General features: G+C 47.2%; 1 long non-coding RNA gene across 17 annotated transcripts; it reads right to left on the reverse strand.

The window, feature by feature from the left end:
* Window positions 1-3,627: 3,627 nt before the first annotated feature.
* Window positions 3,628-27,784, reverse strand: LOC120747705 (uncharacterized). Of its 17 annotated transcripts, none has more exons than XR_009208719.1 (14): window positions 27,328-27,549; window positions 26,643-27,013; window positions 26,311-26,517; window positions 23,823-25,747; window positions 8,906-8,969; window positions 8,811-8,827; window positions 8,585-8,720; window positions 8,391-8,470; window positions 7,759-8,313; window positions 7,232-7,640; window positions 7,112-7,153; window positions 6,886-7,021; window positions 6,691-6,770; window positions 3,628-6,613 (listed from the first exon to the last, which is right to left on the reverse strand). It is a non-coding gene; the product is annotated as an uncharacterized LOC120747705 (long non-coding RNA). The 17 variants fall into 17 exon arrangements; XR_009208721.1 differs by having other exon boundaries at window positions 7,232-7,295; window positions 7,450-8,313; XR_009208725.1 differs by having other exon boundaries at window positions 3,628-5,456; window positions 5,555-6,613; window positions 7,232-8,313.

Below are 27,784 nucleotides of genomic sequence, written 5' to 3' on the forward strand. Positions count from 1 at the left end.
CCACATGCCACCCAAACCAGGTTAAGCAAGACCACATGATATCCAGTGCACAGCAATGTAGGCACTTAAGAACTGTTATTCCTTTTTCTCTCAATGCCCCACGATATGGGCGCCAAATTCTGTCTTGGTTTTGAAAAGACAGGTATCTGCTATGGAGAGGCAGGCCTCTCTAGGAAATGAGGAATTTGAATCCTTCCCTCCGTGTTATTATAATTCGGAAGATTAAGAATAAAACTTTTCAGTCAGAGCTATGGGGAAAAGGAATAACAGTCCTTTACTAGTAAATATAACAGGACAGACAAAAAAAAACCAACAGCAATTATAACAATAGTAGAACAGAACCAAGAACCCCGAGGGCACACGGTGGAAGCTCCGGCGCTGATGGCTGGAAGCCGGGCGCGGTGGACTGTCCTCTGCAGGCAGGGGATGTCCTCGGCAGGCAGAGGTGGCAGTGCCGGAGAAGAAGCAGCGGCGGGACCCGGTCTCACCCAAAATCCAGCAGGACAGCGAAGAAACTCCGAATTCCTGGATACTCCAACAGATGGTAGAATTCCCAGGACCAGACTCCTTCGTTACCCGTGGACTCCAGAAGCCAGCCGTGGCCCGATCCGTGCTCCCCCCGGAAGAAAGAAGAGAAAAAAAAAAACCGCGAGATCCCCCCACCCTCCGCTCTCTCCGGGAGCTTTTTTTTCCCTCCCCCAAAACTAAGTTATCAGTTCTTTTGTCCACGTTAAGCACTCAGCACTTAGTCTCCTAGCAACTTAGGAGGGGGGAAAAAATTCCACAGGAGACTTAAACCCCAACAGATGCCAAGCACCAAACGTAAGGAACTGGGCCAAAGTGGAGCTGTTCGGGCAGGTAAAGCTGATTGCTCTCTTCCTCCTGGCATTGATGGGCTTTGTTTCAGGTGGGGTTTCCCTTTGCCATTAATAATTTTTCTTTTAGGTGGGGTCTCCCTCTGCCACTGATGGCTTTTGTTTTAGGTCAGGTCTCCTTCTGCCATTGATGATTTTTATTTCAGGTGGGGTCTCCCACTGATATGTTTTGTTTTAGGTGGAGTATTTCTGAGCCAGATTTTTCCTCTTACCACCTTTAAAATCCTCGGTTCTACCAATAACATCCCCCCCTCCCACACCCAGTCTAACTACTTTAGACACCTGTTCTAAGATTTTGAGCTTATTCAACAGGTAAAGAGCCAATAAGGGCACTGAATTCTCTCCATATCCCATCTTCACCAAATCTCTCATCAGCTTACTGACTTCTCCTTCCAAGCTGCCTGCAAACTTGAGTAAAACCCAATGAAATTAAGGATTAATATGCACAAAATATTCAGTTCTGGCAGAAAACCCCTGTTTGAGGGAGTTCCACAAATCTGATGGCTCAAAAGTCACACAGCTGCTTTTAGCAGCAATGGAGGGAAGTTAAAGGCACACTTTTGGCCACTATTTCCCCAAAAAATTCAGGGCCCAGTGCCTCACCTGAAGCATTTAAGGTGCAGCCGAAGGACCTGAGGTAGTCTGTAGATCAGCAACTGCTTTTTAGCTTCACTCAGAACAAGAGGTTTGGGAGAAGATTTTCACCGTTTGCCTGCCAAAAACAAAAAACAAAAACAAAACAAAACAAAACAAAAAAACCCACAAAAAACAAAACAAAAAAACCAAAAAACAAACAAACAAACAAACAAAACAAAACAAAACAAAACAAAAAAAAAAAAAAAAAAAAAAACCACCACCAAGGCAAAGATTATTAGGATCCCCAAAAAGAAAAACCAGCACAACAGGGTGAACTCTTTGTTTTTTCCCAGCACGGGGATGGCCACAGGAATAAACATTTCTGCATTCCTCCAGAACTTCTGTGGGATCCAAATTCTCCCTTCCCCTCATCACACAAACATCTGTCACCTCTGAGCTGTTCCTTCTGGAAAAAACACCACAAATATTGAGCCAAAGATATCCTGGGCTGCAGCAGTTCTAGCAGGTGAATCCCAGCCCACAAATATTCCGTATTTTATTCTCTCTGCTGCGCTGAAGAGCATTAAAAAAAATGCTCCCAGCAACAGCAAAGCTGGAAAAGAGGAAGAATTCCTCCCTACTCTTCCCAGGGATTCTTCTTCCCAGGAAAGGCTGGAGCAGAAGGGGACAGGTGGCTCTAAGAGCTCCCAATTAGGACTGTAGCTGTTAATTAGATTTGTGCCCCTCTCCTGCAACAGCTAGGACAGCAGTGCCCTGACTGCTCCTGGCACTTGGGGCCTTTTCCATGACTCTTTCCAGCTGGAAAATGCTTCCTGAGCCATTCAGGATTCCTTAAAAGTCATTTAGAATTCCTCAAAAGCCACTTAAGAATTCCTGGGCCGTTTAGAATTCCTTAAAAGTAGTTTAAAACCCTCGAGCCATCTAGAATTCCTTGAAGGCCATTCAGAACTTCTGAGCCCATCAGTATTCGTTGAAAGCCATTCAGAATTCCATAGAAGTAATTCAGAATTCCTTAAAAGAAAAGCCACTTAAGAATTCCTGAGCCTTTTACAATCCCATAAAAGCCTTTTAGAATTCCTTGAAAGTCATTTAAAATCCCTGAGCCATGTAAGTGCCCAAACTGACATGGCAGGGCCAAAAAAATGACACGGCAGGCACAGGCAAAAATGGCACATCAGAGACAAACAGTGACCTGTGAGAGCCCAAAAATGGCATGTCAGTGCCCAAAAATGACATTTTAGAGCCCAAAAATGGCATGACACAGCCAAGAACTGACACATCAGAGCCCAACCAGAGCCCAAAGGAGCCAAAGCCACCATCAGGACGTGTCCCCTGAGTGTCCACTCCCCTGAGTGCCCGCTCCCCCGAATGCTCTCTCCCCCCCGAGTGCCCACTCCTCGGAGTGCCCACTCCCCCCGAGTGCCCACTCCCCGGAGTGGACACTCCCCGGAGTGCGCACTCCCCGGAGTGGACACTCCCCGGAGTGGGCACTCCCTGGAGTGGACACTCCCTGGAGTGTGCACTCCCCAGAGTGGGCACTCCCCGGAGTGTGCACTCCCCAGAGTGGGCACTCCCCGGAGTGGGCACTCCCCGGAGTGGGCACTCCCCGGAGTGGGCACTCCCCGCCGTGCGCACTCCCCGGAGTGGACACTCCCCGGAGTGGACACTCCCCGCCGTGCGCACTCCCCGGAGTGGACACTCCCCGGAGTGGACACTCCCCGCCGTGCCCTGGCTCGCACCGCCGCGCCTCTGGAATAACGAAACGAAAACACGCCCTCCCCACGAACCCACGATCACTCACCCGCGGTGCTGCTGCTGCCTCACACAAAGCTCTGGACCTTCGGCCCACACTCCTTTTTCACAGCGAACGAGGTGGGGGGCTTTGACACTCGGACCAATGGGGTGAATGACTTTCAAAGCGACCAATCGGAGCAAGGATCCAAAACGGACCAATGGGGAAACGGGAAAACGACCGACTGCACAAAGAACCCACGGTGCCTCAGTTTTCCCTCGGCCTCATCTCAAAATCACAGGGATGCTGGCCCTTGCTGCTTTTGCAGGGCACGGGGACACAGGCGCTCTCACGGAAGGTACCAAGGCTTTCCTGCCCTCTCTTCTTACCCCTTCAGCTTGTGAAAAACGCCAAGCACTTCTTTTAAAATTTTAAAAGTTTAATAGTAAATAAGATGGTTATAATAATAGAATTAGAGTAAAAAAATTGAACAGTTTTAGACTTAGGACAATACAAGACAATAAAAACAAAGTTACAGACGTCTGGGTGCCTCTCCCGAGCCACAAGCTCTGGAGAAGGACTCCTGTTAACAAAGGATTATCTCTTAAAAGCAATAGCCTGTTCAATATTCATACAATTTATACATGATGCATATATATAAATTCTATTCAAACAAAGAATTGTCTATGGTTAGTATCACTTTTTTCCTTTAATCTCTATGGCATCCACCAGGCTGAGAGAAGCAGGAGGAGCTGGTCTCTTCTGATAAGGAAGTAGTAAATTCTTTCTTTCTTTCAAAGATTTACATTTTCCGGTGGTTGGTACATAAAAACTACATTTTAACTACAAAACTACATTTACTACACTATCAAAATATTAATACAACATTAACAATTAACACAACACAACACATAGAGTAAATATCTTGTGTAGAGCCATATAATATGCACTTTTCACAAGCTCTTCTCCAGGGGCCTGGGAAGGCTCTCCGTTTGGGACATCGTTTCAGGGGTGCTGCTGCCCCTGCATCCCTGCCCAGGGGGGAGACGGAGGCACCAGGGGGTTTTTACTTATTTTAGACACCTGCTCAGGGCTGCAACAGACAAACTAAAACTGTGCAGGGAAACTTGGCCCAGCTTTTACACGTGCTTACTTCAAGGACTGTGGGACGGGCCAAAGGAGCTGCACGGCAGAGAGTACTGGAGATTAGACTTCACCTACACCTTAAAAAAAACAGGACAAGCAGAAACACCTCTTGCCCTTTGTGTTCTTCACTCATGGGTGAACAGATTTCAATCATAAAATGTCTGGGAGAGTCCCCATCGAGTGGTGAAGAGTTCATGTGTGAAAGAAGACACAGACACAATTGCTCAGCAATGCCCATGATCAATGCTAAATGAAACATTCCTTTTCAAAGCATGCACAAATCCTAGGACCAGGACAGACACATGCTGCAGAAAGGGAAGGGAATCAGGCTTACAGGGCTGGCAAAAGCTGGCAGAGACAACACTTACATGTCTAACTTGGAGTGCCAAATGCCTCCTACAAAATCACATCAGGAACAGGGGAGGGTGAATTGGCATGCCCATGGAGAAGGGACACTTTCTGTCAAAGGCTATGGGCCAGCAAATGGATGGCAGCCAGCTAAAATTGTCGGAAAACAACGGGAGACAAGCCACATCCGATGATGATCGACAAGTCTCAGCTTTATTTAGATTAATAGCAAATATATAGTGTCAATAATTAGTTCATACATATTACAAAACTATAGCTCATGATTGGCTTATGATATTTTGATGCATGTTCTTTCTGTAATCAGCCTTGCGGTTACAATTTTCTTTATCTAGCATTTTCAGTTCCTTAGCCTAGCATTTTTCAGCATTTTTGTACTAACAACACCTTTGTTGTTGTATCATTCTAGTGCTCAAGGATATTATATCCTTGTTAATCATCACGTACACCACATAGACATAGTTACATTCCAACCGACTTAACAGTATCATGACCCTTGCTGTGCAGCCATGCATCAGAAAAACTCTCCACAGAAAGATTCTCCACACTAAATTCCAAACAGAAACCAGCACCTAGTTCGTGACAGAATGGCGTCATGCAAGCAGACCCCATAAAACACAAAAGGGGATGCTTAGACATGCATGATCAAGTAAGACTTCAGCAATAGCAACTGCTTCTCTCCAACAATCACGGTTCACCTGCTCCACTTCACCTTGAGAGCTGACATCGACCATCACTTCCTGAAAGTAAAGAGAAAAAAAAAAGCTCTTACACAGTCACTATTTGCACTACCCCAGCAAAGACAGTGACTTACACCTTCACAGAGGAACCCCCTCACCCAGGATGAGGCGCTCTACCATGGATTGAATCCATCTGCATCTGAAACAAAGTCAGGAAAATAGTCACACTGCAACACGGGAATTTGACAGCGACAGACACATGCTGCCAACCGAGAATGCCCTCCACACCACAACTCCACCTGACATCACCCACTTCAGGCCCCAGGGGCTTCTTCTATTACCCCTACACCCACCCATGCGGCAGGGCAGAGCAGCTCCGGGACAAAGCCACACCAACACCCGTCACATCGGACACCACAAACCAGGGGACACCACAACAACAAAAAGCTCACCGCAAGAAGAACGACCGCGAGGACCGACAGAACTCAGAATGAGATGACAAACGGAATAAAAAAGGTGAGCTGGCCAGGCTCACAGAACCCTACAAGAAGAGGATGCTAACAAGATGATGCCAACAAGATGATGCCTTCTGAGAATCACAAAGATGGATGCCCGACGCTCCTCCGGTCACAAGCCCAGACCTAGCTTGGACTTCTAACAAGTCCTAACCCGCCAAAATGGATCATGGCGGGGCACGGCTGTCTGTACAGCTCACAACAAGACCTCAAAAGACATCGCACTGGATGACTCTGAACAGAGATGAGGTTCAGATCTAAGTCCCAGCTCTCCAGTCAAAGCCACTGGAGCCAGGAAGGCAGACATCAGAAATGCTAACAGTGATCCCAGGATTCCCCACAGGCCCCTTGAGGGGCTATGGGAAAAGACGTGAAAGATGAGATGCCTGACACACACAGAGTGGACAACAGACACCATATGCCCGGGACTGCTCTGCCCTGCCTGTCTCAGCATTACAATCAGAAATGACACTTGCCTTTCATGTGCCCTAAGCACTCACATCCTGCACATCTCCAGATCCATACTGAACTCAATCCCCCCCAGCAACTCCCAACCCAGCACCCTGCTCTCATCCCCTCTGTGCCTCGAGCCCTCCACTTAGCTCTGGGAGGTCCGGTGATCACCGTCCACATCAGTGCCAAGGAACGCCGCTCGCCCTCTGGGAATGTCCTGCCACCACCGGGCTGGTGTCTCTTCCTCAGCTACAACAAACAAAACCAAACATCAAAGCATGCACATGGCAGCACATGGACCAAAACCTCACCATTAGGATACTCACCGTCTCCTAAGAATACCCACGTCCTCGCCCCGCACGTCTCGGCCACGCTCCGAGCCCCCTGCCGTCGTCACGGGGTGGACCTGGCTTAAGAGGACGGCAGGTGATGTGGTGCAGCTCAATCCTGACTGCCACCCTCGCTCCTCCTCCCTGCCTCCCCGACTCACCTCAGCTCCCAGGCTCTTAAACAAAGCCTACCTGGATGGCACCTTCAAATGGAAAATATCAAGGCTTCATCACACACTCCTCTTCTGCTCCCCACAGGTCTCAGGAGACAGGCAAACTGCATCCATCCTCTGCTTGCTGAGGGCAGCTCCGTGGAAAGTGACATCTCCTAAAAAACACAGTAATGGAGGATTAGAGTCACACCAGCAACTGACACTTCAGCAATACCAACTGCTTCTCTCCAACAATCACAGCTCACCTGCTCCGCTTCACCTTGACAGATGACATCCCGCTTCAGTTCCTGAAAGGAAACACAAACAAAAATGCTGTCACATACTCACCATGCACGTGACCCCTGCAAAGCCAAACGGTGACGCACCTCTTCTGGGGACACCCCCTCACCCGGGATGGGGCCCTCTGCCACCGAGCGAATCCATCCGCATCTGAAACGCACACGGAACAAAGTCACGCTGCGGCACGGGAACTTGACGGCGACACACACCTGCTGCCAACCTACGAATGCCCTCCACGCCACAACTCCACCTGACATCACCCACTTCAGGCCCCAGGGGCTTCTTCTATTACCCCTACACCCACCTATGCGGCAGGGCAGAGCAGCTCCGGGACAAAGATGCCACAACATCCATCACACAGGACACCACAAACCAGGGGACACGACAACAACAAAAACCTCTCCGCAAGAAGAATGACCGGGAGGACCGAGAGAACTCGGAAGGAGATGATAAACGGAACAACAACCAAGATGAGCTGGCCAGGCTCACAGAACCCTGTGGGAAGACAGTGGTAACAAGATGAATCATTTCAAGAATCACAAAGATGGATGCCCGACACTCCTCCGCTCACAAGCCAAGACCTAGCTTGGACTTCTAACAAGTCCTAACCCACCAAAATGGATCGTGGCGGGGCACGGCTGTCCGTACAGCTCACAACAAGTCCTCAAAAGACATCGCACTGGAGGAGCCTAAAGGGACGCAAGATTCAGATCCAAGTCCCAGCTCTCCCGTCAAAGCCGCTGGGCCCAGCAGGGCAGACATCAGAAATGCTAACCGTGATGCCGGGGCTCCCCGTAGGACCCCTGAGGAACTACAGCAAAAGACGTGAAAGATGACACGCCCGACACACACGGAGTGCACAACGAACAACGGACACCACGTGCCCGGGACTGCTCTGCCCAGCTTGTCTCGGCATGCTGTGCAAAAATGACACTTGCCCTTCATGTGCCCTAAGCCCTCTCATGCTGCGTATCTCCAGATCCATACCAGACTCAGTAATCCCCCCACAGCAACTCCCACCCAGCACCATGCTCTCGTCCCCCCCGTGCCTCGAGCCCTCCACTTAGCTCTGGGAGGTCTGGGGATCGCCATCCACCGTGGTGCCGAGGAACGCCACCTCGCCCTCTGGGAAAGTCCTGCCGCCACCGGGCCGATGTCTCTTGCCCAGCTACAACAAACAAAACCACACATCAAAGCATGAACATGGCAGCAAATGGCCCAAAACCTCACCATTAGGATACTCACCAACTCCTAAGAATACCCACGTCCTCGCCCCGCACGTCTCGGCCACGCTCCGAGCCCCCTGCCGTCGTCATGGGGTAGATCTGGCTTAAGAGGACGGCAGGTGATGTAGCACAGCTCAATCCTGACTGCACCCTCGCTCCTCCTCCCTGCTCCCCCGACTCACCTCAGCTCCCAGGCTCTTAAACAAAGCCTACCTGGATGGTGCCTTCAAATGGAAAACATCAAGGCATCATCACACACTCCTCTACTGCTCCCCACAGGTCTCACGAGACGGGCAAACCGCATCCATCCTCTGCTTGCTGAGGGCAGCTCCGTGGAAAGTGACACCTCCTAAAAAACACAATAATGGAGGATTAGAGTCACACCAGCAACTGACACTTCAGCAATACCAACTGCTTCTCTCCAACAATCACAGCTCACCTGCTCCGCTTCAGTTCCTGAAAGGAAGCACAAACAACAATGCTGTCACATACTCATCATGCACGTGACCCCTGCAAAGCCAAAGGGTGACGCACCTCTTCTGGGGACACCCTCTCACCCGGGATGGGGCCCTCTGCCACCGAGCAAATCCGTCCGCACCTGAAACGCGCACGGGAACAAAGTCACGCTGTGGCACGGGACCTTGATGGCGACACGCACCTGCTGCCAACCTACGAATGCCCTCCACACCACAACTCCACCTGACATCACCCACTTCAGGCCCCAGGGGCTTCTTCTACTACCCCTACACCCACCTATGCGGCAGGGCAGAGCAGCTCCGGGACAAAGATGCCACAACATCCATCACACAGGACACCACAAACCAGGGGACACGACAACAACAAAAAGCTCTCCGCAAGAAGAACGACCGGGAGGACTGAGAGAACTTGGAATGAGATGATAAACAGAACAACCGAGGTGAGCTGGCCAGGCTCACAAAACCCTGCGAGAAGGCGATGCTAACGAGGTGACTCGCTCCGAGAATCGCAAAGATCAATGCCCGAGCGTCCTCCGGTCAGAATCCGATACCTATCTTTGCCTTCTTAAAAGTCCTAACCTCCTAGCCGCAATGGATCTGGGCGGTGAGCAGCTGTCGATACGGCTCAGAACGAGACCCAAAAAGACATCGGACGCCTCCGAAAAGAGATGCGACGCGGATGCGAGCCGGAGCTCCCGAGTCAAAGGCACGGGGCTAAGGAACGCAGAGATCAGAAATGCTAAGACCTATGCCGGGGTTTCCGATACGCTGTCACGATCCGCTCGTACAAGCGGGGGTCGTGATGGTTCGTTTACTGATCTCAGAGTGCAAAACACAACACAGAGGGGATTTCAGCATTAAAACAAATGCACCTTTTATTGATTGACCATAGCAAATGCAATAGAGGGATTAAGAGTGAGAGAAAGAGATAGAGAAAGAGATAGAGGAAAGGGGGGATATAGCTACCAAACGTGGAGACGGAGTCCTCGTGGTCCGGTCGATGGGTCCGTCCGTCACGTCGGGGAGAGTCTCTCTCTCAAAATCTCTGGTTAACTCAGGGGTTTTTATTATAGTCCTCAATCACGGGGGGGGAACAGGTAAATCTACTGAAGCCACCAAGGGGGAACAGGTAGTCCATGTCCTTAGCAGTAAGCGAGAGCCATTGTCTTCTTGGTCCAACGATCACGCCTCCAGGCAAACATCTCGCTTCAGTTAAGTCAGCCCCCCATCCCTGAATTAGGGTTGCAGGGGTCTCATGTCTCAGTCCTTGAGAGGGGCTTCATATAGGGGTCTCAATCTCAGTCCTTGGAAGGGGACTTTGATCTCTGTCTGTCACGGTGGTTGTGAAGCAGATGAAGGATTTTCCGTGGGGGACCACCAAAGTTACCCCAGAAAGTTCCCTTGGCCAAGAGGTGGGGAAATTCATAGGCTATTGTCATGAAGCAGGGACCGTGAAGCAGATGTAATCTTCAGGTACAGAACTACCATTACACTGCTCAAAGCCCGTGTACCGTGGCATGGTGACACAGGAAAATGCACCCGCAGATGATTGGCAAGCATCCACCTCGAGCAGGCCAGAACTGCAGTGGGGTCCTCAGGATCCTTATGACGATCGTGAGGCAAATGAGGGGAACTTCAGACAGACTCTTACATCACCCCGTGACTCACGATTGTCTTCAAGAGATCTTCTTCAGCAGGGTTCTGTAGTGGCGTTGCGAAGTCTTCAGGACTCGTCAACGTTGGTAGTATATCTCGAGAAACAGAGGTAGTATGTAGAGAGGGAGAGGGAGAAAAAGAAGGAAAAGGAAAAGTAGGAAAGGAAAAGGAAACAATAATATTAATTCAGATTATCAAACAAATCACAATTAATCAAAACAATAATAACAATCAGTAGTAATTAAAATAATATTTTTTTTTTTTCATAACAAATCACAAAAATCAAAGGTAATTTTCACAAGATTACAAAAGGAAATAATTTCAAAATATACATTCAAATTTTATAATCGCCTTGTGTCAATAGTCTTGGGGATGTCCATAGGGGAGAGGATATCTGCCAGGTTATGAGCATTAATTATGGACGTCAACCGTGTTAACCGTTTCATCATTCTCCAGTTCATAATGAATAAGATTGCTGAGAAAAGAAAACCAATTAGAACTAAAATCAAAAGGACAATGATAGGATGACACAATTTGTTCAAGGCACTTGTGGCAGTAGGTGACCAACCAAAAAGAGTATCCCACCACCTGTGCTCAACATCTTTTCTTACCCTTTCTATAACACGATGTATTTCTTTCACATTATGATGAACAGTTATCAGGGTTTTCTGCCCATCTTTCTTGATCTTTTCCAAAATTTCTATTAAGTCCTGGTGAAGCAACAATTGCTTTACCAAAGTAAGGTTCATTCCAATGGGAGTAGGTGATAGTTTGTGAATCAATGTATAATTCGATTGCAAAAGGTAATGAGAAGTAACTGGAGCTTTATAAGAGAAATCACATCCTGTAATCTTAGTAAAATTGCAAGCACAGAAATTTGAATGATTTTTAGTGTCTACTACTATGTTTTCTACAAATACCATATCACAAATAGTTCTAAAGCATGCACAACCATTACCTATATATATAAGGACTGTTCCAGGGGCCTCGTTGGGATGAATTTCAAAATGACAGATATTTTGCTCTGTATCCAAACAAACATCTTGAGCTATAACTGCATTACTTTCACAGATAAACCCTTGTTGTTCTCGGACAATACAGGATTCTAAGTTAACAGTTTGCCATTTCTCACCAATTTGACGGGCCCATTCCCTATGCTCGGAAGGATAGAGAATAGCTCCATCATAATTCAATCCTAATGCAATGATAGGGAATATCAAATGTACTGAAGCATTACTTATGGTTAATACAAAAGCGGTAGCCGTGTTTGTGAGGGGGTTGTAAGTAAAATTTACTAAGTTCCACCAGGATTGGAATTCTCTTTCGAAGTCAGTGGCATTGTCCCAAATTATTTTCCGAATTTCAGTAGGAAAAGTGCCTTCTTCACCTTCTCTTATAATAGAGGCAGTAACTGACTGCATCCATAGCTGAGCTTGGATACAACTGAGGGCCAAAGAAACATTGTTTTGTGTAGCATTGAGCGCATCAATTATCAATTTATGATCTTTTACATTTACCTTTTCCCAATTTGGTAGTATGTTTGATAACAACCATTGATGTGTTCCCAAAGCCAATAAGGACGACTGTAGTGGTTGTTGTAATTTAGTCAAATCTCTAGTTGTGGCAGCCAATTTATTCATTAATACTTCTGAATCAATGCTATTTAGAATTCCCAATCCTGTTCCCATAACACCCGTTATGTCTCTAATGGTCCGCCTTTTAAAAGAGTTCCGCTTTCGCAACCAGGTTGTCCATCCTTCAAAGGAAGTCTGCAGGAAGGGTGAACAAGCTGGCTGAATTTCTGAGACGTTATTTTGCATGACTAATTTGACTTGCTTAAGAGACCAGGCTGGATTGAACAGTATTTGTTGTTGTCCGGTTTTCCTAATTATATATGGTCCGATTTCAGAAATTCTTGGGTTAAGTGTAACTGGTGGTTGAGTTGGAGTAGTATGGGTTGTAGTAAATTGGGCTATAGCGTTTATTATAAACTTAAAAGAGAGCCCTTCAGTATTTTTGGCCCAAAGACAAACTACTTCCACTGTTTGTGCTAGTGTGAAATTGTACCAACAGTCTTGTATGTTTGAGTGTGTGCAGACTTCTTCTTGTTTATATGTTTGGTTTGTCCGAACACTGATGGAAGTTGCCTTACTATAGGTGGTTCCATTAATCATTCTACACCCTATACTAATTTTTTCTCCCACTATACCCTGAAGCTGCCATATCTTTTGTTTTTCCCATTCCTGTCTGGTATATACCTGATTTTCATGCATAACCATAGTTGACAGATTTAAGCCTTTTACATTCCCCATGGATCCAGTAAAATGAATGAAAGCTTGGGACCAAAGCCATTCAGAATCATGTTGGAAAAAGGGATCTTCCACCTGTTGGGGGGTGACTATTGTACTCTGTGTGGATTTTCTTATGGGGTTTAACTTAAATCTATAACCTAAACCTTTTAAGCCTGATGGATTTATCGAGTTATTTTGCCAACGACATGTTACATAAGTTGGCTTAACTAAAACAAAACTATACCAGCAATCAGTTGGTTCATGATTACAATCCTTTGTAATTTCCATATTATTGGTGTTGGGGCTTGAAGTGTAATTACCCACATATTCTTGACGGCAGCACAGGGTAAGGGGACTTTGTTTAGTGCAGTTCCACTTTTTAGTAGGGCATAATTCTGCTGTAGGGATATACAGATAGTTTTTTCCATCTGCTTCTAAGAAATTCCCAGCAATTGTAATGGAAGAGGCTTTCTCATGGCGATATCCTTCTACTTTTCTGCATGCTATCATAATTACTTCACCCACTGTTCCAATTAGGGTTTTAATCCATTCCTTCTGGTCCCATCCCCATTCATTCAGACGGTATGCCTCAGAGCCATGCTGTACCACAGTTGCTAGGTTCGGATGGTGACCTTTGGGATAAGATCCTAAAAGATTAGTATGCTCGACGATAGCTTCAGACCACGGCCATTCTGAAGAATCCTGGCCGTGGTATTGTGGTAGTATGCAGAAAAATATCGCCAGTTTTATCATGGTTCAGATTATCCTCATGTCCCTCGGGGTTCTTCTGTAAAAAGTAAACAACAGGAAAAAAAAATTCTGCCACTAGGAGGCAGAGACAATGGTTAGAATGATGGAATTATCCAGCGTGTATTTATTCGATGCTCTTTCCCTAGGGCATCGGAGGCTACCCATGCAAAATTATTTAGAGGGGTTTTTAGTGTTAGGGGTACTTCCCCTACAGTAGGGAGATCCACCAGAACAGGTTGTCCAGGGTAATGTACAGGATTCTTAGGATTTTCAGGTCCCCGTGGCGAGGGGATTATGCTTGGAGCTGTAGGGCAAAAGGCAGTAATTTTGGGGCAGCCATTTGTTCCCCATCTGCTATTCACTCCTTTAACTGCCTCCCACAGCCGAACATCCCAATTTCCCTCCTGTGGTTTCAAAAGTCGTTTCAGGAGGCCATTTGTTCTTTCTACGATCCCATTAGCTTGAGGGTAGTAAGGGGTGTGAAAAACCCATTTAATTCCTTCATTTTTTGCCCAATCCTGTACTACTTTAGCTGTGAAGTGGGATCCGTTATCAGATTGAATTTCCTGAGGTTTTGGGAAAGTTCCAAACCATTCCTGCAATGCTTTAACAGTATTGTCTCCTGTAGCTCTTTGAAAAGCATTGGCCTGGACTAACCCAGATGTAATCTCCACTCCTACCAATACAAAATGTTTACCTCCTGACTTCTTGAAGGGGCCGATATAATCTACCTGCCACGCATCCCATAAGCCTTTGCCTTCTCTTAAATGCAGAGGGTCATCTTCCAAAGGGTGTCTTTCAAGCCTTTTACGACATTGTTCGCAGGCAGATATACATGTCTTACACATTTCCCTAGTGACAGGCCAACCCCGAGCATGAGCTTCTTTGTACAGATCTTTTGCACCTGTGTGCTGTCTTTTTACATGCAGCCATTCTAATAATTGATCCCAGTCCTCTATGATTTGTTCCTTCTTTAGAGGACTGAGTTTTGCTAACTCATCAGCTTTATTATTCCATTCTCCTGCCGGATTCCCATCTGTTTGGTGAGAAGCTACCCATCCAATGGCAAAATTTCCGTGGCTTGCAATATCAAAAATTTCCTGCCATTTTTCCTTCTGCCAGACTGGAATTCTATTAACTTCCCAACCATTTTGTTGCCAAAACGGAAGCCACTCAGTACATCCTTTATACACGGCATAGGAGTCAGTGTAAATGCAGACAAGAGAGGTATTTTGTACCTCATGCTGGAAAACACTCCAAACAGCTATCAGTTCTCCAACCTGAGCACTGCCTTCTCCTTCAGTAATAATCCGTTCACCAGAGGAAATGTGGAGGGCTGCTGCCCTGTATCTCCACACCTTTCCCTCCCGCCTGGCAGAGGCATCAGTGAACCAAGAATTTGTTGATTGTTCAGGGGAGAAAGGAGGGGCTACTTTAATCACAGAGGCAGGTTTTTCTTGGGTGTTATCCAAGCTCTCAGTTTCTTGGATTGCTAAGTTTTTTACCGCTCCTTCTGTTACTGAGAAAGTATTACAGTAGTATTCAATCTGAGCATACCATTTTCTAACTGAGGCCCTCTGGGCAACTCCCTCAGGTGGAGGGGTGCCAGTCGTGATGGCTTTGATTACTTTAAAAGGACCTCTCAAAACAATCGGTTGTTGTCGAGTAATTTTTTCCACTTCTATGAGAGCTAAGCTAACCACAAACAGCCCCTTTTCCCAGAGGGTGTATCTTTTCTCAGCATCTTTGAAACCACGGGAATAAAAACCAACAGGTCTTGTAGGACCTTCAGGACCCCGTTGCCATATGTGTATGGATAGCCCTGAGGAGGCAAATCCCCATTCTACCTGGAAAGGATCTGTAGGATGGATAGGGCCTAATGCCTGATGAGCTGTTGCTTCAAAAATCAGCAACTGTAGTGCTTCTTCCTGTGCAGGAGTCCAATCCCATTTAACCCCTTTCCTCAGCAAGTCATAAAGGGGCCTAGCAATTATTGAGAAATCTGGAATATGTTTTCTCCAGAACACTAATAGTCCTAGAGCTTGCTGAAGATCTTTCCTGGATTCAGGCATTTTAATCTGATCTAAAGAGGTGAGGGTATCTGGTGGAATACATGTCATACCTCCTTTCCACCAAATTCCCAAAAACTTCACTTCCTGGGAAGGTTTTTGAATTTTTTCAGAGGGAATCTGTAAATTCAGACTTTCTAAATGAGCGATTATTTCCTGTTGGGTATCCCCCACTACTCCTATTTCATCCCCTCCCACCAGAATATCATCGATGTATTGATAAACATCCACATTATCAGGTTTGGGTATTTTCTCTAATTCTTTGGCTAAAGCATGGTGAGCCAGGGTGGGGGAATGTTTGTACCCTTGGGGAAGTCTAGTGAAAGTGTATTGCTGTCCTTCCCATGTGAAGGCAAAACGGTCCATGTCTTCTGGTTGTATAGGTATCATAAAAAACATGTCTTTGACATCTATAGTTGCCATGATTGAGTGAGCCTTTTCCTGAATTGATGTTATTAAATCAGCTAAATTTGGAACTGCTGCTGTGAGAGGGTCTGTGTTGGCATTAAGCCTGCGGAAGTCTACTGTTAGTCTCCATTTTCCATTAGGTTTTCGAACAGGCCACACTGGAGAGTTAAAAGGAGAGTGAGTATTAACAATTATTCCTTGGTCTCGCAAGTCCTGTATAACTGTTTTAATGCCTTCTTTGGCGCCAGAAGGAAGAGGGTATTGTTTCACGTTAGTAGTTTTACTATAAGGTAGTGCAGGTGCTGTTTGAAGTAATCTAATGTTAATTGGCGGTGTACCAAAGGACCACAAAAATCCCTCAGAATCTTCCCACTGTCTTCCTGCAAGAACATCCATTCCTAATAAGTTGTTTGGAATATCTCCAATTACCATTTTGACGACCAACTGATCCTCTTCTCCAGGAAGCATAAGTTTTACTAAAGCCATATTCATAGTTTCTGTAGTTCCTAGGGCATTAAGAATGTAACACTGTCCTTTTGTTGGAACAACTCCACACTTCTGGGCGTCCCTTTTTGTTAGTGCAGAGATTTGAGCCCCAGTGTCAACCAAAAAGGTTACAAATACACGTTTGGGGCCCGTAATAGCTGTGATCAATATATCTCCTGATTTATTTCTAGTGAGCATTCTCAAATACATCCATACTCCGTTTCTTCGCCCACTGTTAAGAAACGGAGAATTTAGTTTCCCTGGGGTGTTGTTTGTTTTGATCCGCAACCTGAATTACCAGGGAGAGGCTGGGAGAGGGTTAGTTTTGGTTTACTGTCTAGATCTCGGGAAGGGAGGGGTGCACTGGGCTGAGTTGATAAATTTGGCTTTCGAGAGTGCCAATTAGTTATTATTTTTTGTAATTTTTCAAGGGGTAAACCATCCATCACCTCCCTGGGGACCCCCCTTTTAATGCCTAACAGCCACCAACGGTGGCGGTTAGAGATCTGTTTTCCCTTCTCTGAATCCTCACTATGAGGGGTCCCAATAAAACGAACACCTTTTATTTTTTCTGATTTCTCCTCCTGGGTTTTCACAGGCCCATATTGTCTATTGTAATTAATTAAATCTACAGCAACATCCCCCCATGTCCAAACTTTGCAGCTACTGGCAGGTGAGCTAGATTGTGAAGCTGGGGGCTGAGAGGGGGTCGAATATGGTGTAAACCCAGGATTGGTAGATTCAGTTTCGTTGCAAGGGCTTCCAAGGACTCTTTCCAGCCTTTCCACAGGACCTAATGCCATTATGGTCTTTTGTAAAGTAATTGCTGTAGGTTTAAGTGATTCTGGAAGCCCCCGAATTAAAGGGGTCATGAGTTCTGGTTTCACTGGTAATTGCATCGGGGATTCAAAACCAGGAATCAATTTCTTTTCATGGATCATTTGCAGACAGGCGGCCTTTTGAACGCTTTCTAGGAGTTGGTCAGGGGTAGTAGCTATGGCTAAGGGGTCTCCCCTTTCCAGAGGATTTATTCCCCCGGCCCAGAAAGCCGCGCGCTGTGTTAGGGACCAAGCGTCACGCTTATCACCTGTTGTTAAGAAAACTCCATGTCCCCAGTATCCATTAGCCTCGTGTTCAGTTAATTTAATTTGATCTCCACCAGTGAGGGACACTCGGAAGACATACTCTGTCTCTGATTCTTGTGGGAGGCGGCTGTATTCCTTTTTTAGCTTAGCCAATTCAGTAGCACTGTATGGTATATGTTTGGTTGTGATATGTGGTTCAAAATCTTCATCATTTATATAATTATATTCTGTTTTAACCAAGGGTCTCAAGTGAGGACAGCAGATTTCCCCGCAGTTTTTAACTGCTTCAAGTTCCTTATGGGGATAAATTTGTTTAATGTGAGGAGTTTCCTTCTCCTCTGTTTCCATAGAGGAATCAACATTATAGGAGTTTTTAACACGTTCCTCTCTAAGGGCGGCTCTCAGTGCATAGATCTCATTCCTTTCTTCATTTAATTGTTTTTGCAAAATTTCAACTAGATTTTGAAGGGAGTCTATTATAGCTTTTTCCTCACTTCTTCGCTTAAAGCGACTTTCTACAGCTGCTGAAAGACAAGCTCCCAAAACTGAGCAGAGGATAGTTTTGTTTTTGCCCAGTTTAAATTTTGTTTCATGTTGTAAAGAACATACTCTATCAATAATATTTTCCAAATTAAACCAATTACATTGTGCCCACTCTTCTCCTCCTGGAGAAGGCTTGGCATTGTGTTTAGCAAGTAATGCATAAAATGCAGCTTTGTCTTTTGTACTAAGATTTTCAGTCATTTTGTGAAGGGATCAAAACCACAACAGGGAGGAAATACTTAGTTACACACACACACAGCTCTGCTGTGTCTCCCTTCGCTTCCCTGAGTGGGTGAAGAGACAAAATCTGCCTGGGAGGCCCTGCTTAGTTTCTTCAGGTGTCCCTTCCTTCCCAGACAGTCCAGAGACACACACAAAACAGTTTCAAAGTACAGCTTAGTCCTTTACACTAAGGTTTCATTAATTTTATGAAGGGATCAGAACCACAACAGGGAGGTACCACTTAGTTACACACACACACAGCTCGGCTGTGTCTCCCTTCGCTTCCCTGAGTGGGTGAAGAGACAAAATCTGCCTGGGAGGCCCTGCTTAGTTTCTTCAGGTGTCCCTTCCTTCCCAGACAGTCCAGAGACACACAAAAACAGTTTCAAAGTACAGCTTAGTCCTTTACACTAAGGTTTCATTAATTTTATGAAGGGATCAGAACCACAACAGGGAGGTACCACTTAGTTACACACACACACAGCTCGGCTGTGTCTCCCTTCGCTTCCCTGAGTGGGTGAAGAGACAAAATCTGCCTGGGAGGCCCTGCTTAGTTTCTTCAGGTGTCCCTTCCTTCCCAGACAGTCCAGAGTCATACAAACACAAAAACAGTTTCAAAATATTGCCTAGTTTACACTATTAATTTTATGAAGGGATCAAAACCACAACAGGGAGGTACCACTTAGTTACACACACACACAGCTCGGCTGTGTCTCCCTTCGCTTCCCTGAGTGGGTGAAGAGACAAAATCTGCCTGGGAGGCCCTGCTTAGTTTCTTCAGGTTGTCCCTTCCTTCCCAGACAGTCCAGAGACACACAAACACAAAAACAGTTTCCCCTTTTTGCACTAAGAGATCTTTTGTGAAATTCTGAAGACAGAACCCTCAATTGAGTATGGGGGTGCTTATCACCTAGGCATGTGCAGTTTGCGGGAAATTCGAGTCGCCCCCCTTGCTTTCTAGCTCTGTTCAACCCTTTCGGGAATGACAGGCTAGGTGCGGCTGGAGCGAAACGTCCTTCCCCTATTACAGACTACACACGACCCTGCAAACCCCTCCGTCTATCAGAATCCTGTCCGTGACGCCAATTTAATGTCACGATCCGCTCGTACAAGCGGGGGTCGTGATGGTTCGTTTACTGATCTCAGAGTGCAAAACACAACACAGAGGGGATTTCAGCATTAAAACAAATGCACCTTTTATTGATTGACCATAGCAAATGCAATAGAGGGATTAAGAGTGAGAGAAAGAGATAGAGAAAGAGATAGAGGAAAGGGGGGATATAGCTACCAAACGTGGAGACGGAGTCCTCGTGGTCCGGTCGATGGGTCCGTCCGTCACGTCGGGGAGAGTCTCTCTCTCAAAATCTCTGGTTAACTCAGGGGTTTTTATTATAGTCCTCAATCACGGGGGGGGAACAGGTAAATCTACTGAAGCCACCAAGGGGGAACAGGTAGTCCATGTCCTTAGCAGTAAGCGAGAGCCATTGTCTTCTTGGTCCAACGATCACGCCTCCAGGCAAACATCTCGCTTCAGTTAAGTCAGTCCCCATCCCTGAATTAGGGTTGCAGGGGTCTCATGTCTCAGTCCTTGAGAGGGGCTTCATATAGGGGTCTCAATCTCAGTCCTTGGAAGGGGACTTTGATCTCTGTCTGTCACGGTGGTTGTGAAGCAGATGAAGGATTTTCCGTGGGGGACCACCAAAGTTACCCCAGAAAGTTCCCTTGGCCAAGAGGTGGGGAAATTCATAGGCTATTGTCATGAAGCAGGGACCGTGAAGCAGATGTAATCTTCAGGTACAGAACTACCATTACACTGCTCAAAGCCCGTGTACCGTGGCATGGTGACACAGGAAAATGCACCCGCAGATGATTGGCAAGCATCCACCTCGAGCAGGCCAGAACTGCAGTGGGGTCCTCAGGATCCTTATGACGATCGTGAGGCAAATGAGGGGAACTTCAGACAGACTCTTACATACGCGAGGCCCCTCGAAGGGCTAAGGCAAAAGATACGAAAGACAAAACGCCCAAAAGACGCAGAGTGCGCGACGGATGAGTGACCGGGACTGTTCTGCCCTGCATGCCTCGGCATTGTGATCAAAAGTGAGACTTGCCCTTCATGTGGCCTAAGGGGCTGCTTCGTGGACATCCCCATCTCTAAACCTGACTCAAAATCCCCTCTGTGGCTCAGGGTCCTCCACTTATCTCCGGGACGTGTGGGGTCGCAAATTGCAGTCGGGCGCAAAAGAAGGCCACCTCGCCCTCTGGAAAATTCCTGCCGTCACCGGGCCGCTGTCTCTTAGTCTGCTACAAAAAAGAAAATGATAATTACTATATGAATTTAGCATTACGTGGGCCGAGCCCCAGCAAGCTGGCTACTCCTCCTCTCCTTAAGTGTGCCTGGGCCCTCAAGTCTCGAGCTCCATCCCAAGTCTAAAACTATGGCAGTTATTGTGATCAGCGCCGGGGTTTGGGAAAAGCAAGGTTACTCAGTATTTCTGTGAGGGCTGTGGATACACCTGTGTGCTATAAGATGTGGGAATGCATCTGCTATATAACAACGCTCTATTTTTCCGCTGCGACTGCTTTGAACGAGAGACTGGGGCTGAAACTTTGCGGTTTTGGTGGCAGAGCGAGGTGAGTTGGACAATTTCTTGTTGACTTATGTAATTATTCCTTAGTGGCTTTTATATAGTATTCCATGTGTAACTAAGCAGGATGGCAAAGGAGAGTAATGTTACAAATGGTCTAAGTTGCATTAAGGCTTCTAAATGGGGCTGCCTACTGTATTAGTAAAAATAAGAACGACAGTAGAGTCCCAGGCGGGACCCTTTTTTCTCTTTATTTTCTCTTTATTTTCTCTTTATTTTCTCTTTATTTTATCTTTATTTTATCTTTCCTATCTTTAATTCTCTTTATTTTCTCTTTCCTATCTTTATTTCCTCTTTATTTCCTCTTTATTTCCTCTTTATTTTCTCTTTCTCGCCGTTTTGTCGGGCACACAAGGGGTGCCCCCGCCTCTCTAGGAGTACCCGGCACGGGTGTGGGTGTCAGCGCACCCGCAGCCGCTCCCTAAATGTGTTTTTTCGGACTGTTTCTTTTGGTATGCAAATGAGGCAAAATGGCGCCGACCGGAAGTCCGGTCACCCCGGAACAGAATGGCGGCCGCCGATTGGCCGAAATATTTTCGTCCAGAAAAGCGGTTTCCCGCCGTTTCTCCGGGCACACAAGGGGTGCCCCCGCCTCTCTAGGAGTACCCGGCACGGGTGTGGGTGTCAGCGCACCCGCAGCCGCTCCCTAAATGTGTTTTTTCGGACTGTTTCTTTTGGTATGCAAATGAGGCACAATGGCAAAAAAAAAGTTGTCTTTGGTGCGTATAACTTGACAGCCCCTCATGCTTTCAGTCCTTACCGTTTATTTTTACCAAGTCCATGATTGAAACCTCGTAGAAAGCTAAAAAAAAAAAAAACAAAAATCCAGGACAAAGCTACACATTGTCCCCAAGTACCCTCAGTGTGGAGCTGTGTCACCCCCAAGTGTGTCCTCCCTCAGTCCCGCCTGGAGGCTCCAGCTGCTCCCGGGGCGGGGTTAGCAGGGGAATCGCTCGTTTGAAACCGTTCTGGTCTGTGGCCTGCACTGGAGGGCCAATAAATGTGATACTACAGAAACTATTGAAGCGTACCAAGGTTTCACAGAGGCGATTGAAACAAAGAATGACAGGAGGTTCAATCTCACCCTTTGCAGCACCTCTTGGGAGACAGATGGGCTTTCAAGATGAAGCGCTTCCTCGTCAAGAAGAGCTTGCTTTTCCAGGCTTCCTAAAATATAGCTGAGATGCCACAGTTTAGATCATGCACTTCCCACTTTGAAGCCAAAAAATCCAAAGACAGCGCTCCTTCAGAACCCTGAGGGACAGCCATGAATTCTGGGGCTACAGGATGCAGTGAAAAATTGCACCAAGACGCCCAGAACAGGGCAGCGCTGCCTGGGAGAAGCAGCATGACTCTCTGAGAAAATGCCATTCTGCAGCCAGGTTAGCGTTTTGGAGAATTTTACTGCTATGGGGGGGAGGGGGGGGAAGTATTATAGCTGTGGAATGAAGAAGAAGTCCTCAGCCACTGTCCAGAGTACCAGGGTGAACATCCACAGCAATACAGCAAAATAAATGGGAACTTCAGAAAAAAACAGAGACATTAAAACCAGTCCAGGTGAACAACCACTGTCTGTCAGAACGACGCTTGCACAAAAGAACTCTGGCCTTAATTCAGGTCACAGTTATCAAAGAATATTTGAAGACCTCTTTGAAACGCTACAAAACAAGTCAAGCCAAGCACACTTTCATTTTCTAGACAGATTTTAGGACAGCTGAGGGAGAGTCTCCAGCACATCCTCAGCTGCCACATTTGCCTTTGCCCACCCTACCAAGGACAGCGCAGATGTGGCCAGTACAGGTCACACCCAGCCCAAGGTCTGCCTGAGCCCCTCTGGCCGCACTTCCTTCCTGCTGATAATGCTGACCCCTGACAGGCCCCAGCCACGACCGTTTGCTGCTGCCTTTGCAGACTCTTCGGATCAAATGGGAAGGAACCCTCCTGCTGTGCCCTGCACCTGCTGAAAGATTCCCTGGTGGAATGCAATGGCTCATACAGAAGACAGACCCGGTTGTTCCGTTTGGCCTTTTTTCTAGGATTTGCCTGACACAGGTGACGTTCCTCACCACTGAGCACTACGATGCCAACAGCAGCGATACAGAAATCTGCTCTGGGATGGAGCAGCGGGAAAAGCGACCTCTGGACTTGCCAGAGATAGAAGGGGAGCACCCTCGGTGCCGTGCCTGCTGGGTGAACTGGAGCTGGCAGGCTGACCCATAAATATTCAGAAACATAAACATATGGCCCATAAAGGTGGCTGGTTCCTGAAACTTTGTGAGAACCAATTTGTCTCACGAACACGAAACTAGACCCAGATAAAAAGCCATGCTCTTGTTTTCTGTTTGTCATGCTGTGCATCTCTCTCCACTTTTTATGAAAATAATGGCAAGTCTGAATTGGCCCATTAACTGATAGGCCATTTGAAAACATGCACACACACACACACGCACAAAAAGGTGATGGTAAAATTTAGCAATTGGAAAGCTTATCATAGACTGGTAAAATATGAAAAGATGTTATTCCAGTTTTTTTAAATAAATACTAATTGCAGAATTTAAATGCAGGAAATTTTGGTTCAAGCTGCACCTGAGCCCGGGAGCCAATTTATTTAGCTACAGTGAATTCCATGAAACGCATTAAAACCGATTCTAAAAGATGAAGACAAAAGAGCTCTGATAGGGAATTCTGTAAATGCAAACTCTAGAATTCTGTCCCAATGGCGTGAAGCACTTCAGAACATTTTTTCTAGGCTTGAAACATACTGTGAGAAAACAATTTTAAGACTGAAGAAACTATTAAACCCAGTCACACACAAACCTTGTCCTTTTTGCTCAAGTTCCGTTTGTTTTTGAAGCCCCACTTCAATTCCACTTCCCACAGTTCTGGCACCGAAACCCACTGACCTCAGCTTGGTTTGGCACAGCTCCTTGGGTTCGGCTGAACGCGGCGACGCTCAGTCCATTCAATAAGTTGGCTGAACTCAGGTGGGTTCGGCTTTCCGGCTAAACTCGGCTCTTTTCGTCAGACCTCGGCCATTTTCGTCTCTAAAGGCTAAACTCGCCTGCACTCGGTACACCTCAGCTATTACCGGATACAGTCATTTAGATTCGCCTCTTCAGGGAAGCTCGGCTGGGCTCGGCTGCACTCGGTGCCCGCTCCCGCATTCCCCGCGGCTCGGCTCGGCTCGGTTCGGCTGCGCTCCGTGCCCGCTCGCGCTGTTCCCCGCGGATCGGTTCCGCTGGACTCGGTGCCCGCTCGTGGCGTTCCCCGTAGCTCGGCTTGGTTCGGCTGCACTCGGCCCGGTTCAGTTAAACTCGGCTCGGTTCGACCGAACTTGGCTACATTTGGCTAAAGTTGGCTAAGCTCAGCTAGATTCGGCTCACAGATTTCCTGACGTCAGCCCCTAGGAATTCTACACCACACAAACTGTAGCCTCTAAATGGCTTAGGGGTTTTTTAATAAATGTAATTTTTAACTCAAGGCTTGGTACGGAGCGGATGGCTCCTTTAGGACAAGAATATTTACATGTACAAGCAATTCCCTCATTTGCATCTCATTTTTTTTGACCCCATCCCCAGAATTCAAGACATAGCACAAGGAATGTGCCATTCTGCTTTTTCCCTGTCCAGTATTTTACAAAGGTCACGGGCACAGCACGCAGCCGTGAGTCAGTTGAATAAATCCTGGTTTACATTTCAAAGGTTCTCGTTCTGGCACGGCACCTTTGCAAATCTGGGCTGGCATGTTCAGCTACCCTCAGGGCCACATTCAAGAACAATTTATCAGATTTCACAGAGCATTCCCAATACAACTCACGTATAAGTGATAAGCAGAAAATCCTGTGGGGTTTAGTTCTGTCTCTCACCTGTTCCAAGCGGAGGGAAGACGGGCTTTTGTCCCACAGAGTGGCAGCAGTGATGGAACAGGGCTGCTTTTTGCTGCTTTTTTTTTTTTTTTTTTTCCAAATTAAATTTTAAATAGTTAATAGAAATGTACCAGGTCTGATATAAATATCTTTCAAAGCCATTAAAGCTTTTTAAACACAAGAAGACCATCATGAGTCCCGAGTTCAGTCTTCTATACAGGCTTTGGTATCATGAAATCAACCGGGTTCTTTAAGAAATAATAAATCATCGTGACTAAACCTCTGGCTCCTCGTCATTTGCACTTACAGCCCGTGGTAGGAAGCTCTGCAGCCTTTTTTCCCCATCCTCTAATGGAGAGAGGGTGGATATTAATGACACACACACGTGCACAAACAGTCTTTCTGGTTCTTTAAAAAGTTTAAAATGCCTGTAATAAAGATGATAGAAGTAATATTGTGTCTCAGTCTGTTCAAGGGTAGAGAAAATGAAGCTTTAATGTTGCACTGAGAGATACTGAATAAAATCTTTCCCCTGAGTTTGCACACAGTAATAAAATACTGATTTTTTTTTTTTTTTTTTTTTTTTTTTTGTATGAGAAGGGCTCAGGAGGCTTTCATGGCTCACAGTGATGATGGCAGAGCACAGAACGTTAAAGATGAAGTGTTCCTTCCCTGAATTAATGCCCTGATGTAGCCAAATTTTTTGCAAAGAGACACAATCATTTCTTCTCCCTGTTTCCAAGTTTCCAAGTCATCCTGTAATTCATAACCTGCACTGCTGCAGACCAATCTGATGTGGGTGAGTAACACATACGGCTCCTGCGCTCCAAGCCACGTGTCCCCGATGGAAACGGAAGTCAGGAATACAAAAACAACTCTGGAAGAAAGATGAGGGAACAATCAGAACAGATATTCTTCTCTTTCCACACAGTAATCCCAAGCCGAGCTGTTTACCTCCAGGACTATGTTTTAAAGAGGTCCCCTAACTCTCTTCCTAGAGTTTTGCCCATGCAAAGCCAATGATCCTACTCACAAGAAGGAACAAAGCAGTTTCCTGTTAAATAAAACAGTTTGAAATCTGACCTGTCAGGTGCTATCACTGACCAGCAAGAGGAATCAGCATCCAGGCCCACGGGGACCTCTTTTTCGCAGACTATTTTCCCTCTTGGAATTGGTTGTGGTTTTTTTGGTTTTTTTTTTTTTTAATACCTTTGGTTCCATTTTAGTCCTTGAAAGGGAAGTCTCCTAGAGGGAGCGTGTGTGTTGTGGCCTGTGAGGTCAGAAAACCCCACAGAGTTTTTCCATGCTCTCCGCTGCCCACCCCTGCCCCCACCCCACCAGAGACGCAGCTTCTGCTTTGGGAAGCCATGAGCCCTGGTGGACATGGGAAAACGACTTGACCGGATTGCAGAAGCCATGCAATTTCCTAGTTCCACCCACCACTGCCTTGTCGCAGGAGCGATAAGAACGAGACGAGTCACCCGTCCTGTCCCGTCCTCTTCCATCACTGCTGATAGGCACAGGGGTTTCATAAGCTCACGCAAGGTGCTGGCCAGGCCCTGCTCCTCCAGGAGCTGCAGCAGGGTGCAACCGAGCACTCCGAGCTCCCTGCTTTGTACTCGTGCACTCTTGACTGAGCTTTTCACTCTGGGGAAGAGAAGGGGAGGGATGAAAAAGAAACCCAACAAAAGCCTAAAGGCTAAAATTCTTCCCTGCTGAAGACTTGTTCAAACAAGCCGTTCCAAAGGGGGCAGGATCCATTCAATACTCACCGACCCATCCGGCCAAGGTCACAGTTCTCTGCCCACCGAGGACACAGCAACCAGCAGGGACCTTTCTCTCGCTGTCCAGCACAGGCTTCCTCCCACCACACGCAGGGACTGACTTAGTCCCGGGCTGGCAACAGGAGAGGCACGAGGAATATTCTGAAGTCATTCCCATCTCAGTGCTGTCCAGACCTGGGAAAAAGTGCTTCCTGAACCCCTCCTGCAGTTGTCTTGCCTGTCTCTTCCAGCTTCGGAAGGTTTCTGGGGGAGCCGGGATTATCGGTGCGCTTCAGAAGCGGCAGGGGCCCAAAGCGTTCCCTCGGGAGCGTGGAGCTTTCAGCTCTTTATCCCAAACAGTCTCCCCAGCACTCTGCAATCTAGAAAGAAAAAAAGCGAAAAGAAGGCACACAAATTCATTCTGACATTAGGGAGGGTTGCTTGTCCCAACACACGTGGAGGCGTAAAGTTGTTTCTGCCGCTCTAACGAATCGACGCCAGCCACTGCCTCAACTCCATGATAACCATTTAAACATTGTTTCAAGAATCCTAGGAGAGGCCTGGCTTGGAACTCTCAGCAACTGCTCAGCTTGGCTACTGTCCCGGTTTCAGTACAGGTTTCAAAGATTTCCCCACCCAGGAAACTGAGCGCTCCCAGCCTGTAACAGCACATCTGCTACAAAGCCGATCAAACCTTGCACACACAGACGACACGAGGCTGCTGTGAGTCCTCTATGGGCGGCAGCAGCAGCTCCTAGGGACGTGAACAGCATCCCCCGCTCCCAGCTGGCTCAGGGTGGGAGCAGGGGGCTGAGTGGGGACGGCGAGGAGGGGAGGGGATGGGACAGGCCGGGCGCCCAGCTCGGCACAGGGACCACTCCACAGGGGCCACGGCGGGACCTCGGCCGATCGGGGCGTCCCCGTCGCTGCCTGTCGGTGCAGACCCGGCCCCCACCCGCCCGCGGCGCCGCTGAGCCCCCAGCCCGTCCCCCCGCACCTCGAAACGCCGCGGAAATTCGCGCCCGGGCCGCGTCGTGGTCAGGATAGCGCGCAGGCAGTTGGCCAGACGAACCTCGGGGTCCTTGACTTTCCCCTGCCCTTTTTGCCGCCATCTTTGGAAGGTCAGGAATGTCACACCAAACCGCCGTCTT

Source organism: Hirundo rustica, unplaced genomic scaffold, assembly GCF_015227805.2.
Source record: "Hirundo rustica isolate bHirRus1 unplaced genomic scaffold, bHirRus1.pri.v3 scaffold_178_arrow_ctg1, whole genome shotgun sequence".
Taxonomy (NCBI): Eukaryota; Metazoa; Chordata; class Aves; order Passeriformes; family Hirundinidae; genus Hirundo; species Hirundo rustica.